General features: G+C 44.5%; 1 long non-coding RNA gene across 1 annotated transcript in view; it reads right to left on the reverse strand.

The window, feature by feature from the left end:
- Window positions 1-11,985, reverse strand: part of LOC119187848 (uncharacterized) — a 13,810-nt gene extending 1,825 nt beyond the window's left edge. Inside the window, exons 1-2 of the long non-coding RNA XR_005111915.2 lie at window positions 11,725-11,985; window positions 784-858 (exon numbers count right to left, since the gene is read on the reverse strand). This is a non-coding gene — a long non-coding RNA (uncharacterized LOC119187848). The remainder of the gene's footprint in view (window positions 1-783; window positions 859-11,724) is intronic.
- Window positions 11,986-12,091: the final 106 nt, after the last annotated feature.

The following is a 12,091-nucleotide window of genomic DNA, read 5'->3' on the forward strand; positions in this document are numbered from 1 at the left end:
TGCATTGCTGGCGGAGTTCTTGCCTGCAATGCCTATTTTGAAAGCTTCAATGACCATGACAAAACACATTGCAAATTCCGTCACACTGGTCATTATTAAATTCTTCATTTTAACAGAAAAAATAGATAAATGGTCGCAACATGATGTGCTCACGCAGCGAGAAGCAGGCGACATGCTGCCGGCGCGTCACTACCATGTTGCAGTGAAGATGTCTTCTTCTCTGCAGGCACTCATTTCAGTTGATTCTACTCCCTTTTCTTTTTTCGCTGGCAGTAGCGAGGCCCGCTATTCCCCCAAGTTTGCGGCAAAATTGGAACCCTGTATTGCTGGAAAACATAACCGTTTAAGCTGCAAACTAGCTGGCACAGTAAACGACCTGTCCTGATTACATTCAATATTCCAAGTTCCTTGTATCCCACTTTTTATATGTTCTGTTAATTGTAAAGCCTGCTGAATTTTAAGATATCTCATGGCCCTAGTGACTTCGAATTAACAAGATTTTACTGTATTTTGGTATTGCACATCTGTGCCTGCTTCATAAAGGATCATTTTGACTTGTTTTTTTTTTATATACTTCAAAATATATATGGACTAAGACAGTCATGTGCTGGCTCCAAGCCAACAGTGCTGCTTGCAGGCGGCGTGTTATGAGACCACTGTTAGAGGGCCGCATGTTATGAGACCACTGTTAGAGGGGGACTGCAGAACTTCACGAACTTATCACAAGATTGTGTGTGTATTAAAGCACCAAAGTGTGCTACCATTCATTAAAAGGCCTCTTACCTTCTTGGACATTGCAGCTCATCATCACAAATATGATGCAAGCAATTGAACAATCCATCCTATCTGGCAGAAAGCCTGGATTTTATTTCAGAAGAAAAAAAGGGAAATGTTGGAGAAGTAAAGTAGAAGCGAAGCGAACATACACATCCAAACTAATTATTGGGGAAGGGGAAAATGAACACACTTGTTTCCCTCTCCTGGCTATGCCTATACATCCTATACTTTTTAAATGGATGCCAAGTTCTGCGACCACATGTTTAACAGTTGGGCACAGCAGTTGCCCATAGAGTTATTGTATAGGCTCCTGAAAGAAGATTCCTCATCTTATTTTGAATAAAAGTTCTTCACTCGCCTCTTAGTTGCCTTATATGGCAGTATTGGATCCACCAGCTGGCAGGACTGTGAGATGTGTTGGTACTAATGGTCGTCAGCATGCAAGGAGGGATTGTCCCAGCCTCTCTGAACGCGTCCCAAGTTTTCAAGGTATGGAACACTTCGCCAAGTTAATCACATCACTGGATGAATAGATTTCAGGTAAGATCAGAGACTTAAAGCCAAGGTCAGTGCACAGGCACTTTGCGTATGGTGTAGGAGCCACATAAATTTTGATACGTTAAGAAATAGGCTGTTCTATCCGTGCCCTGCTGCAACTGCACGATAATTTTGAAACTTGTCTAGTTGTCTCACATTGGTCTCAGATTTGTTAAGCACTAGAAATTTTACTGCACTTTGAATCGATTGAAGTGATTAGCATATGTGTTTGCTTTTTTTACGAAGAATGCTTTCACAGGGTATGACTGACAGCAGATTGCGAAAAAGTGATTTCTTTTGAAACCTAGAAATAACAATGTAGCTGCCTTCTCCGGACAGGTAGCATAAGATGGCGTGATAGTAAAACCCGAACAGCAATGTCATTTTGTGAACATTTGCAATGTGCATTTGCCAAGACATTGGCAAAAAGGAAGAGCTGTGCCAGTGAGTGCACATGTGGGAGTGAGCAGGTAACAATAATAGGTGATTGCACATGTGGGATTGAGCAGATAACGATAATGGGTGATTTAAAACTTTGCTAAATATTCGTAAACAGTGATTGGTTTTACAATTCTAGGTGTTCTGTGGAGTAGGCTGCTAGTTAGACCTGTTCGATCAGCTCTCGCTGAACTTTAGGGTCTTCCCTCTGCAAACTGCATTTCCGAACTAGTTTGTGGTGATGATGCCTGATGGTTGCCCCGTCTCTCCCACCCACACATAAACACACCTTAAGGACGTCTTGTCATAGCTTCTACCTCGGGAGAAAAATTCTGGCACTTTCACTGGTGATGCCAGGTACTCCTGGTTACGTCAAGGAAAAATTGCCGGCAGGAAGTTCGAAATCTTGGAGTCCGAGATAAAAAGGAATGATTGTGTGTTGTATTTTGGCAGTTGTAACAAAGCCCAAGGAGCTGTGTATTACCCTAGAGGAAAAAAATAAAACACAAGAATTTGTCTACACTCTCTAAGAAAGGCTTGAATCGAAAATGTGTGTGTGTGTGTGCACGTGCATGAAGTTGCCACAGCTCAAGACCGAGTGGAAAGTTGCACAAACAGCTTGAGAGGACTTGGCCACCTTGTGCACACGATGACGAGTTATTAACAGACACCCGAAAAAAAATGTGCACTTCATTTTACATAACACTTGCTGAAAAGCATTCATATGGACATTTTATTTGTGAACAGTATGTACAGCCAAGACATTTCATACATGAAGTACAAAAATGAATCTACAAAACTCGGTAAAAGTATAAAACCTTTCCATAGAATGGGAGACGTGTGAGGCGCCTGGCAGGAGCAGTCGCTCATCGCGTCCGTTCCGTGTTTTCTGGATGTTTCTTGGCGGAAATCACCATATCCAGCGGATTTGTCGTTACAAATCGACGCCACAAGTCATCGCGACCATCCTGACGAAAAATCAGGTGGGAGGACTTGCATTTGACCATTTTATGCCCGTTTGTGTGTTCGCTGCACCGGCAGCAGAGCCACCTGCATAGCGTTCGCCGTAGACACCGCCGTCACCGCTGCGACGCAGCTAGGCGTCGCGTGGAACGACAAAGAACGCGGCGCCCTGCACGCTTGGGGTTTCGAGTTTTTTTGACCAGATGGAAGTGACCGTGGAGGGAGAAAGCATTTCGAAAGAAGAATTTGAGGATAATACCAGATGGCGACCGGTGGGACAGCGAAAAATTACAGAGTAAATGTTAGACCAACCAAGCGAGCAGCATTCGACGGAGCAGAAGGACAAGAAACTGAGAGAACAACGGCTTCACCAAATCACCAGAGGTAGCAGAATGCCGCCCCTTCCAAGGGAAGACTACTAGATAATTGTTCGACCTCGTGGGGGACTTCGCGTCAGTGACCACGGTGCCGCCTGCATTGCCAACAGCGTCTACGAATCGGCCAATATACTAAGGGAAGTGCGAGAGCAAGACACAATCTGCCTCAACTACCAACAAAACATTGTTGTGGTCAGCACTCCTGTTGAAGAACATGCCAACAGATACCAGCGAATTGTCTGTATCAAAATAGGCACGCAAGCTTTTGAAGCCAGCGCTTATGAAGCAGCCCCAGAAAACACCTCCAAGGGAGTGATCCGGGAAATACCGCTAGAAGACACTGCCCGAGATATAACTGAAAACGTTGTAAGCCCCAGGAACCCAAATGCGCTCGTGGCCAAGCGAATGGGCAATACCACCAATGTGATTGTACTATTCGACGGCTACCGTGTGCCAAGCTACGTGAAATACGGCGGGGCATTGCTAAGATGTTCGTTGTACGGAAAACAACTGGACGTGTGCTACCACTGTGGACGCTTGGGGCATAGGGCGGATGTTTGCCCCAACCCTAAAGATAAGATCTGCCGAGGCTGCAGGATGCCAAATCCTCCCGAAAGCCACGAATGCAAGGCCAGGTGCCAGCTGTGCGACGAAGACCACCCCACAGCAGACCGAACCTGCAAAGCAAGGTATAAGACACCATTCCTAGTGCGGAAACGCCGCTGGGAAAGAGCCAGACAAGAACAAGAGAACGTGTCCCTCGCCGCACAAGACAGGCCATCTCACGCCAACGCAGCAAGGGACAACATATCGGAGTCCTCCCCCAGTTTGCCGCATGAGAGGAAAAGCCGCTCAAGGTCGAAGAACCGCTTCAGGTCCAGGAACTGCTCCAGGTCAAAGTCACGCTCCTAGTCAAGGGCCAAGGAACCCCGAAACCCCGGCGCCGATACATTGTTCAAGGTGAGCTGGGCAGACAGGATCAAGGGGACGCGCGCGGAGGCGGAGGCTGCTTCTGACCAGAAAGTCGCCAAACTCGAGGCAGAGTTAGCACAACTGAAACAAATGATTATGCAAAACAATCAGATAATTGCCGCCATGAGGGAGGAGAATAAAAGATTAAGGGAAGAAATTCATAACTACAGAACAGGCACGTTACAGTGCAATGATGCAATAATTATAACACAGGATAGTGTAACCAGTATAGAGGAGAGCAATGATTCTTCTCTCCCCAAACATAAGGCTTTAGAGAAAAACGACGATGGTACTAGCAAGCACAAGAAAACCAAGACTGCTAACATGTTGCACAAAGGTCAAGCGGAATCTGAAGAACGCGTAGATTTACGAATAAGCAAAGTTGAAGAAGCTGTGAAAGTTCAAATTGAGGCAATAAACAACATTAAGGAAACCATGGGAGCACAAATCAAAGAGTGGGGAATGGCTATTATGCAGCAAATTAACACAGTTATACAACAACAGCAGGTTCACCAGCAGCAACTAGATAGCTTATCTACTAGGGTAACAGAACTTGAAAAATGCCCCTCTGCTACAGGCCTACAAGCCAGTGGAGTAGCGCCCTTTAAACCAATCGTCAAACCTCCGCAACTAAAGCCGGTTATTATGAACCCGGCGCCTCCACAGCAATAATTGCCGCCATGGACAGACGCAATAAATACGTATTATGGCAGTGGAATTGTAGAAGTTACAGAAACAAGGAAGCCATTCTACACCACTATCTTAAAGATAAAGAAAAACCAGATAACTTCATCTTACAGGAGTCGCATGGTCTCGCTAAGTTGTCTGGCTACCGCTCTATCGGCAGTGCCGAGGGGGAGACTAAAGCCCTTACAACCTTAGTGCGGAGAGATCACACGATAGTGCAACACAGCACACAGGTTACCGATATAGAAAATATACTAATTGAAATCATACCCACAAGAAAAACAGGGGACAGTGTGTTCATCCTAAACGTGTACAGTAGCCCGAGATTCACACAGCACAGATTTTTAACTCTCTTTAAGCGCACGCTTACCATAGCGGGTGACTGAGTTGTAATAATCGGAGGGAACTTTAATGCCCCTCATTGTACATGGGGTTATAAGCACGTCCACCCCAAGGGCAGGAATCTTTGGCTGGACTCGCAGCAGGAAGGGCTAACACTCATCACTGACCCCACAGTACCCACTAGGCAGGGGAATAGTGTCTGTGGTGATACCACGCCCGACCTTACTTTTATAAAGAACACGCAATCGGCGCGATGGCTGAATACACAGCAAGATTTTGGAAGCGATCATTCTATCATTGAAATCCAGCTTATTGGGGGGCCCACCAAACCCATGGGCAAACAGCTTGGACTAGTTAACTGAGTTAAATTCAGAAATATGCGAGAGGGCATCACAGAAAGCATTACAAACATTGACCAATGGACAGCTAATCTAAAGAAGGGTATTTCGGCGGCAATAAAAATAGTCCCACCGGAAGCTAGGCTTGAAATTCTGGACAGTAGGCTATTACATATGTGGGAAGCCAAACACGGGCTACAAAAACGCTGGAAAATGCAGAAACATAACATAAAAAAAATATCCACACTTAACAAAGAAATCGAACAATACGCACAACAGCTTTATTGCCAACAATGGGAAGAAACTTGTACCGCCATGGACAACCAACTGAGCCTAGGCAAAACATGGAATTTACTTCGACACCTCCTAAACCCAGAAGACACAGAAACGGTACACAAACAAAATATGAACAAAATTCTGCGTGCCTATAAAGGCACAGAAAGACTTTCTCAAAGAGGTCGCCCTTAAATACATATTCCAGGCACCACCATGCACTCACGCCGATTACGTAGGAGCGCCGAATCCTGACCTTGATGAAGAATTCAACGAAGCCGAGATACGAGCAGTTCTACACAAACTAAATACTACGTCGGCACTGGGCCCTGACGCCATTACGAACAAAACACTGCGAAACCTAGACGATACGTCCATTGGCAAATTAACAGACTTTATTAATGAATGCTGGAGACAAGGTCACATACCGCAGCAATGAAAAACGGCGCATGTTGTGCTTATACCCAAGCCTGGCAAATGCTTACAGCTTGAAAACCTAAGACTTATTTCACTAACTTCCTGCCTGGGTAAGGTAATGAAACAGGCCTTACTGACCAGATTGACTAACTACCTAGAGGACATCGTACTCCCATGTACAATGATAGGATTTCGGAAAAATCTCTGTACACAAGATGCGGTGCTACAATTAAAACACGAGATCATAGATGACCCTAGCAGATCAACTCGAGCCATCCTCGGGCTTGATCTAAAAAAGGCATTTGATAATGTCACCCACCAAGCCATACTGAATCATGTCAGTAACTTAGGTTTAGGTGAGCGGACGTATAATTACATTTGAAACTTCCTAACGAATAGGCAGGCCAAAATCGTTGTAGGAGGCCTCACATCCGAGGAAATATCTATAGGTAGTGCAGGTACACCCCAAGAATCAGTGATATCACTAACAAAACCTTACTAACTTACTATAACTAACAAAACCTTACTAGATCTGTTTATGTAAATGTATTAGAACTACTCATGTTTGTATATTTACAGTAGCTGGTTTTACTAAAGTGATTTTAACTTAAAACATTGATGTTTTTTTTTTTCATTAGAACACCGTAGTCTGCATAACTACTTTTGGTAATGGCATTGTATATACTGTGGCTATATAAACTTGTTAGATGTTTTGCCCTGTCACTACTGCTGTACGGGTGACCAGAGCTTAGTCAAGCTGTGCAAGCGCAGCTTTTTTTTCTGGTCCCCTATTTTCGCAGTGACAACGCGCTGTATTGTCTGAAGCGAAAATAAAATTTGATTTGATTGATTGATCAATGTTATTTAACTTAGTCCTAACTGGCCTCCCAAGTAGATTAGAAAAAATAGAAGATTTGCACCATACAATATATGCAGATGATATTACTCTGTGGCTAAGCAACGGCAGCGATGGGTCCATTGAACAACGTTTACAAGAAGCGATCGACACCGTAGAGCAATACCTAGAAGGAACTGGTCTCACGTGCTCAGCCGAAAAATCTGAGCTGCTACTATATAGAGCAACATTAAAAGGCCGACCTCCCAAGCACCACAACGCACATGCCTACACAGACATACAACTTAAAACACGAGATGGACACACCATATCCATTGTCAACAAGATAAGGGTACTGGGGTTAATAATAGAAGCCAAAGGCACCAACGGGGCAACGTTACGCAATATCAAAGCGAAGGTTTATCAAACGATGCGCCTAATCAAAAGAATTACAAATAAGCATAGCGGCATGAAAGACGCAAATGTCATAAGGCTAATCCACGCATTTGTCATCAGCCACATTACGTATGTTTCTGCATACCATAGATGGTTTGCAGCAGAAAAAATGAAATTAAACAGCCTCATAAGAAGAATCTACAAACAAGCGCTGGGGCTCATGCAAAGCAGAAGTACAGAGATGCTGTTAGAGCTAGGTTTACATAATACACTTGAGGAACTGATAGAGGCGCAACGTATTGCACAGTACGAGCGCCTCTCTAAAACCAAGACAGGTAGATGCATCCTGGAAAAATTAGGAATCACTTACCACACACAATTTGGCACCAAATGCGACATTCCTCGTGACATACGGGCTAAGCTCATGGTGCCTCCATTACCTAGGAACATGCATCCCGTGCACAACGCAGGTAGAAGGCTGAGCAGAGCCAAGACGATGACAAATAGCTACGGAAACAACAAAGAAGCGGTCTTCGTAGATGCAGCTCGTTACAAACACAAAAGCTGCTTCGTTGCAGCTGTAGTGAACCACAAGAAACAATGCAGCACCAGTCTGACAATACACACGAGACACGTTGAAACGGCGGAAGAGATAGCTATAGCTTTGGCCATATCACAAACTGATGCGTGTTATATAATCAGCGATTCACAAGCAGCTGTACGCAACTTTGCAAATGGCAGAATCTCCCCTGAAGCACTGCGTATTCTTAGAACAGGCAGAACCAACCAAGACGACAGATGCGTTTGCATTCTCTGGTTCCCAGCTCGCATAGCCGACACCACGGGAGATATCAACCCTAACGAGGTGGCACACAACGTAGCCCGAGGACTTATTTTCCGGGCTACGACTAATGTTGATCCCTCGTCAGAATTTTCGAATGTGTGGCAGTTGGAGGACCGAATGACAACGTTAAATGAAATTACGAAGCATTATAAATTACAGAGGCGTGTTTACCCGCCTCCTCATCATAAACTCAACAGGGCTAAGTCTGTCCAATGGCGACAATTACAAACCAGATCCTATATAAATCCAGCGCTGCTACATGCTATGTATCCAGAGATCTATGCGACCGCTCAATGCAAAGATTGTCAGGCACGAGCTTCCTTAGAACATATACTATGGGAATGCCAGGGATTAAAACACAGTAATGAGAACGCGGCCTCCACCGACAGCCTCCGCGCGGTTGGCTGGCCGTGCTGCTTAGTTCAGTCCTGGACGATCAGCTATGGGCAATCCAGCAGGCCGAGGAAGCCGCTAGGAGGCAAGACCTTCTAGCCGACACCTAGGCGGGAGCCCTGCCCACAAACACGCCGGATACAAAATAAAGTTTATTCCTTCCTTCCTTCCATAGAAGATACATCAGCAACATACATCAGCAACATCACTCTCTGAAATCCTTTAGCATACTAAAGCTGTATGCTATTGCAATCACAAATGTAGGTAGCTAAAGCTGTTGTGTGCTTTTTTTCTTTATAATTAGCACTTCACTTATTTACTTGCCTGTCTTCAGGTTTTCACAGGTTAAAATTTGTATTGTTAGCTTTAGTCAAGCCGGAGATTTTAGCCCACTATAGGTATTAACCAGCCCAAGTTTGTGTTTCCAGCACATGGTGTACATGGAACTAATCTTAATAATACATTGTTTTGTAGAAAGGAAAGCAGTGTGAAAAAAATATAACACTTTGTATATACATACACTACAGCAGTACCAGCATGTACCAGCATTATCATGGGAGGTTCTTTGTCAAACGAGCAATCCGTAATTTAAAATTGGTTAAAAATGTGCATTGGAAAAAAAAGCGTGTTGAAGTAAGGCAGTAGTCTGAAGTACATACAATTGTTTCATTTTAGTTTATCGTATCGCCCGCCATGTGTTCACCGATGCAGGTTCCCGTTTTTTTTTTATTAATTGTGTTAGAATCTCATTAGCTTAATTTGCACATCTCGGGAGTGTTTTGTAATGGAAACAATTACAGTTTATAAAAATAGTTTCACAAAAGTTACATTAGGGTAGTTTTGATCAACCTAACATTTTATGCTAATTATAGAGCCTCATTATTTCTTTTTGTCAAGTCTGTACTCGAATTTCCCTCTATAAACTTACGCATAGCATTATCACTGGGTCAGCAACCTGTGACTCGCATGGCAGTATAAAGCGACCCACAGCACGGCGTCGAACCCCCGCTAGAGTGAACCAGAATCATAATCATCAGCCTGACTACGCTCACTGCAGGGCAAAGGCCTCTCCCATGATCCGCCAATCAACCCAGTCTTGTACTTTCTGGTGCCACATTATACCTACGGAGAAGAAGAACAACAAAACCTTATTTTGAGAGAATCGGTAGAAAAAAAGGTACTCGGGAGCATGTTGGTTGGACCCCCAAGTGGCGCAAGCCCTCACTGGCTTGCGCCACTCGCCTTACGTGACTCGGAAGCTTTTTATTATGGGACTTAATCGAGTCCCATATTTAAAGGAGCACTGACATCAAATTTCAAGATCGAGATGTGCTCATCAGTCGATCGCTTGGTGTGCGTAGGTCTTCTTGGCCAAATTTGAACGGCATCCGTCGCGTGGAAGTTATTTTAATTCGTTGTCAAACAGCGTAGAAAAGCTAAGGAGAAAGAACGGAAAATAGACTGCCCTGCGACATCGACACTAGTGCTACGTGTTCGGTGTGATACATTCCACAAATACCATCCTGAGTGACTATGCCCTAGTAGCAATGACGTGTGCGATCCGAGTGTTTTATCGTGGTGCCGAAGCTAAGAAATGCACTCGCTCGTCGCGCCTGATCTCGTCCCACTGTTTGAATGATTTCTAAAATTACTAAGAAAAAAACCACCTTTAAAAGAATGGCGAAAGAAAAGAGCATGAATAAACATGTGCTTGTCGGGCAGCATGTCGGGGAATTATTGTGAGTTGCAGTCGTCTAGTTTGAAGCACGGAAAAGCGCAATGAGGGTGTCTTTTCATATCGCGTATGTGTTGCACATGAACACGACCACAAACTATCAAAAGTGAAACAGCGTGAAATTGACTATCCAATTTCTTGCATATATTTAGCGCCACTTTATAATGTTTCACTTAATAAAAAATTACAACAGAGTCATTTTGCATAGCAGTGATTCCCAAGTTACCTAAGATCTGCGTCTTTTTTTTTTTTTGCGGGCAGTAGCGGATGGCGAAATGTATGCCACGAAATGATCTTTATTCGGTATTGCAAAGCGCCAGTACTGTGAAAGCAATCGAGTAGTTCTTATACAATAAGGCACTATGTAAAAAAAAAAACACTCTGAAAATGCAGGAAAATAATCGTTGGCCACGCGCGGCTCAGCCTCCAGCAGGCTTCGCAGCACAAGAATTGAACGCAAATGCACCTACTCGCACAGCAGCGCACCATGCGGGCGCTGCCGGCAGTCATCAGCTGTGGGGCCATCTCTTAGCCTGCGCTCGGCACACTAGGCAGTATATTTCTAGACACTGTAGTATGACATAATATAAATTTCAAATATTTTTAAAATTCGCAAACTCAATTTTAGGGCTTTCAAAAGTTTTCAACGGGCAAGGGGCATGGAGGAAGAAAAACTTATTCCTTCCTCCATGTCAAGAGATGCCCCCTTTTGCTGTTGATCACCAATACCTGTACAGTGTCAATTTTCATGAAAGGGAACACGGGAGCGCGTGGCCTACGCGCTCCGGCAGGTGTTCTGTGCTCCGGCGGCAGCTGGCAGCGAGAGACATGGACACGTTCTGTTCTTGCGCTACAACTATCGTTATGTCATACCAACTAGCCCAAACTGCCACACTTCTCTTTTCGTGTCATCTCGCGCCGAGCAAAACAATAATTCGTTGCTGATATAGAACCAGCGGCAAGATTGCGACCCCCTCTCCTTTCAAGGCGATTATGCGAGGCCTGGTAATCGCCTTGAAGGGGGAGGGTTTGCAATCTTGCCGTTCTATATCATAGAAGTGTGGCAGCTTGGGCTAGTTGGTATGACATAACGATAGTTATAGCTCGAGAACAGAACGACGACGCAGAGACAAGACGTATCCTTCTTGCCTCAGCGTCGTCGTTCTGTTCTCGCTCTATAACTATAGTCATGTTCTATATCAGCAAGCCCGCGAGATGACGCGATAAGAGACGGTGCTTGCTATCGCTCTTGCTTGAACGTGCTGCCAGCAGCCGCCGGAGCGCGCAGGCCACACGTCGCCGTGTTCCCTTCCATAAAAATTGACAGTGTACATTCGCACTGAAATGCAACACACTAACTGAATACAATGCTGTCCACAATTCTTTCACGGGTTACATACGGCTATGCATGAAGCAAGTAAGATGCAGCACATCATGGAGAAAGGAATGAAGCTTTCCTCCCTTCATACAGCACTTGAAAGATGGATCAACGCGTTTAAGGTATAGAGTTAAATATTAATCCGTGGTCATGATATTAACCAACGTTACTAGATTTTTGTAACGTTGATATTAACTTTATAGATTAAGGGACCTCAAGCTGGATGTACGATTAAAGCCCCTTGCACGATGCGGCACGATTAAACCTGGTAGGTGTTCTGTGATTTAACCATAGAGAAATAAAAAAGGTGAAGAGTGGACACTCCCGTAGACCCCAGCGGCCCAATCGACTCTAGCACACCTAGTGGTTGATGAGAGCAAGTGGCTTGC

Source organism: Rhipicephalus microplus, chromosome X (genome assembly GCF_043290135.1).
Source record: "Rhipicephalus microplus isolate Deutch F79 chromosome X, USDA_Rmic, whole genome shotgun sequence".
In the NCBI taxonomy this organism is placed as follows: domain Eukaryota; kingdom Metazoa; phylum Arthropoda; class Arachnida; order Ixodida; family Ixodidae; genus Rhipicephalus; species Rhipicephalus microplus.